We start from the raw sequence: 4642 nt of genomic DNA, 5'->3' as shown, positions 1-4642 counted from the left end.
AAAAAAGGACTTGAGGGGTACCACTGCACGAAAGATTGGACATGAGCCAGCAATGTGCACTTGCAGCCCAGAAGGCCAATTGTATCTTGGGCTGCATCAAAAGCAGTGTGGCCAGCAGGTCAAGGGAGGTGATTCTGCCCCTCTGCTCTGCTCTGGTGAGACCCCACCTGGAGTCCTGTGTCCAGCTCTGGAGCCCTCAGTACAGGAAAGACATGGACCTGCTGGAGAGGGGCCAGAGGAGGCCACCAAGGTGATCAGAGGGCTGGAACTCTTCTCCTATGAGGACAGGCTGAGAGAGTTGCGGTTGTTCAGCCTGGAGAAGAGAAGGCTCAAGAGAGACCTTATTGAGGCCTTTCAGTACTTAAAAAGGGCCTATAAGAGAGATGGGGACAGACTTTTTAGAAGGGCCTGTTGTGACAGGACAAGGGGTAACAGTTTTAAACTAAAAGAGGGGAGATTCAGGCTAGACGTGAGGAAGAAATTTTTTACAATGTGGGTGGTAAAACACTGGACGGGGTTGCCCAGAGAGGTGGTAGATGCCCCATCCCTGAAGACATTCAAGGCCAGGCTGGATGGGGCTCTGAGCAACCTAATCGAGTTGAAAATGTCCCTGCTCATTGCAGGGCAAGTGAACTAGATGGGCTTTGAAGGTCCCTTCCAACACAAACTGTTCTATGATTCTATGATCTGTGAAGAGTAAAAGAAAACAAAATAACTGGGATGTTATATTGTTTTTTTAATAGGACTTATGCCCAATCGTCGCATACTGCTAATTATGTGCTCTGGGAATCATTCTGAGAGAAACATCATGTAATATGGCAATGATGGCTTACAAAAGATGAGTAAAACAAAAGAAATAAATATTTAACTACTCACAACATACAGCAACATGTAGCAGAAAGTCCATGGCTTCACAGCCCTTAGCTGAAGTACTTATTGATTTTTTAATCTTATTTTTAGCACATAAGGAAGAATAACAAATGTCATCATTTGAAACACAGAAATTATAATAAATACACTCCCCATATCTGGTTTTGACACTAGAGAATAAAAATACAGTGCTGTATAGTGCCTTATTTTCCACTCTTGATTTTGCTTGATGGAAAGAAATACAATCTCTGACAGAATCTCATTGATACATCCTAAATTCCAAGTATAAATCACAGAAATAATGTATTCATATAAGACAATGCATATACGTATGTTACTTATACATGTATAACTTAACTGGTAAATTCAAAATGTATTTAAATGAAAAATTTAACCTTGAGTATTCAAGCTATTTGTCCTTTAAACAGAGGGACATAAAAGATGTTTGGTTTTGGGTCTTTTTTTTGGACACTTTTTACATCTTAAATTTTTTCAGACTTCAGGGTTAAAACAGGTGAACTGTTTATTTATGGGGTGCATTACTTTTCTAAATCCACCACCAACACCTCTCCAGCTGCCCCAACATTACAACACATCAGTGACAGAAAGCATCAACAGCTAATAGTAGAAGTGCACCTTGTGACTGTGTGGAGAAATATTAAACAGCACCGAAGGTAAGCACTGGATATTACTAAGTAAACAGTAAATTAAGAACAAGCAAAAATTAAATACTTTTTGACTTCAAAATGTAAGCCATCTCACAAATTCACATGTACAGGAAACACATGTACACAAGGGCACTAGAGGAGTTTCAGCTGTCCCTATCAGCGCAAAGCTATCTCCTACAGCTCTAGAAAATGGTTCCAGGGGAGAAAAATGAGACATGCCCAAGACTGATGATGCTACTCGTTAGCTCAGCTGGACTTTACACAACACAGAGTTATACCTAAAGAAAAGTCTCAACAAATTATACAGCACATGGATAGTATACTCTATCTAGTAATTCATTAGCATGATAAAATTTGTTTCAGGTGAAGAACAATTTGCCCATTCATTGTATTTCAGTTACTTATCAGATGCCTGGTTTTTTTTAGCTCTTCATTTTGAAAGTTTCATTTGAGAAAATCACGTCAGAATTAGATGTAGAAGTAAGTGAAAAAAAGGTCGTAGGTAGGCGCTGGGTAGAGACTCGAACTCTTGTGGGTTACTCTGAGCAGTATTTATTGTAGAAGATTCACAGGAACAGCAGCGTTGGGTCACCTCCTCAGAGAGTGACAATCATACAGCAGTATAACTAGTCATTATATAGGGTTCTAACAGGTATTATGCAACTAAGCAAAATCCATCACTGTCTATCACTGTCGATATCTATCACTGTCGATATCCTCAGGTTCCTTCCATTCCAGTGGTCTGCGGGTTCCACTTCTTCTTTCTTGGCAAGTACCGAACGACAGGTCATCGGGTCGCAGGGCTAGCTTCTTTTGAAGTTTCACCTGTCTCATTTGTTATCCATAGTTCATCAGTCTAGCATGGAAATCAGCAACCATAAGAATAGCATTTATCAATGTCTTAACTAAGGGTACAAAGCAAGCATAAGGTAACCACGCTCATGGTTCTGGGTAAGGACTATACAGGGGACAAGCTGAGACTTTCAGCCTTAGCAGCACAGCTTATAACACTGATATAGGCCTAAAATCCTAATTTCCTATTTTCCTACAACAGTAAGCAATACTACCTGCAAGCAAATGCATGTCAAGATTTTTTTTTCTTTTTGAGAAGACTGTTCTAGAAACACTATTCATCCCCTATTCACTTTCTGCTTTATGCAGGTATACATGGGTTGAGAAACTGCAGGGCTTGGCTGACTTTCAACCCTTGCTGCCTCCAAAAGGAGGAAGCGGTTGTTCCAAAAGATGCTGCTTCTTGCAGCTGACAGCTGCTTCCTCTTCTAGGGCTCGGATGGCTGCCTCTCATCTCTGCTGTCACTGATTTCCATTTCAGGAGGATGAAACAGCTTCCATGGAGGACAGGAGCATTTCTCTCTTTCTCAGTATAGAAGGATGACATAGGATGAAGATGAAGCACTGTTCAACGGTGCCAGTACTTAGCACCAACTTATTTTTCCTTCCTTCACATCTGTTGTTGCACTGTGAACTGACAGACTAGGTTCCCCATTTTTCAGTAAGGTGGTCACTTTTCTATGCCTCTCCACAAGAAACAAGGCAAAGATTCCACTACACCATGGAAATGCCCTAATAAAAGCAGACACACTCAGACTGCAAATGAAGGATGAAGCAAGTGCTTTCTTTACATCTGTAGCCCCAGTACTCTGCTTTCTTATTAGCGAAGGACATACTAAAGGGGCTGAAGAGGTGCCAAACTGGTCACCTTAGAATTCACAATCAAACCATTTCCCTCTAGAAGTAAAAAAGTATGGTTAGCTACACTGCTGGCCTGTGCATCTACCAACTGCACACAAGACAAATTATGAGAGGGTAAGTCATAGGAACTAATGTGAGAATCACATAATAGTTTGGGTTGGAAGGGACCTTTAATAGTCATCTGGTCCAACCCCCCTGCAATAAGCAGGGACATCTTCAACTACATGAGGTTGCTCAGAGCCCCGTCCAGCCTGGCCTTGAATGTCTCCATGGATGGGGCATCTACCACTTCTCTGGGTAACCTGTTCCAGTGCTTCACCACCCCCATCATAAAAAAATTCTTTATTCTGAATCTCCCCTTTTTTAGTTTAGAACATTACCTCTTGTCCTATCACAAAAGGTCCTCCTTAAAAGTCTGCTGCCATTTTCCTAATAAGCCCCTTTTAAGTATTGAGCAACCCCAACTCTCTCAGCCTGTCCTCATAGCAGAGGTGTTCCAGCCCTCTGATCACCTTGGTGGCCTCCTCTGGCCCCTCTCCAGCAGGTCCATGTCTTTCCTGTACTGAGGGCTCCAGAGCTGGACACAGGACTCCAGGTGGGGTCTCACCAGAGCAGAGGGGCAGAATCACCTCCCTTGACCTGCTGGCCACACTGCTTTTGATGCGGCCCAAGATACAATTGGCCTTCTGGGCTGCAAGTGCACATTGCTGGCTCATGTCCAATCTTTCATGCAGTGGTACCCCTCAAGTCCTTTTTTTCAGGGCTGCTCCCAACCCTTTCATCCCCCAGCCTGTATTGATACCAGAGCTTGCCCTGACCCAGGTGCAAGGCCTTGCACTTGGCCTTGCTGAACCTCATGGGGTTCACATGGGCCCACTTCTTGAGCTTGTCCAGGTTCCTCTGGGTGGCATCCCGTCCCTCAGGTGTGTCAACTGCACCACTCAGTTTGGTGTCCTCTCCTTCATTTTTAGCTGGTTACTCTTTTTTATTGACTTGATGAGCAGTAATTAAAGTGCGTTTGTCCATCAGAGCCAACATAGGCAGAAAGCCTACTATGAGGTAGATGAATAAAATCCATTAAGAAACTAAACTAATGAACTCTAGTTGAAAGCAAGAATTCCCTAGCAAAATATTAATGCAGTTACTCCAAAAGTAATCAAAATGCATTATACATTTAATTGGCATTTCTTCCTTGCACGAACAGGAGAAATTCCTCAAAAATAAAATCCTTCCAAGAAAGCCAACTACAACTCCAATGGCACAGTGAGGCCACACAATGCAGTGTTGACATTAGACACAACTGACCTAGCACTAAATCAGTTAGCGTATTTACATGGCATATTAAAATACTATACAGAAACACTACTTTCACTCTTAACAACAGAAAACTT

This window comes from Columba livia, chromosome 2 (assembly GCF_036013475.1).
Source record: "Columba livia isolate bColLiv1 breed racing homer chromosome 2, bColLiv1.pat.W.v2, whole genome shotgun sequence".
In the NCBI taxonomy this organism is placed as follows: Eukaryota; Metazoa; Chordata; class Aves; order Columbiformes; family Columbidae; genus Columba; species Columba livia.
Note: the sequence above shows the minus strand (reverse complement) of the source record.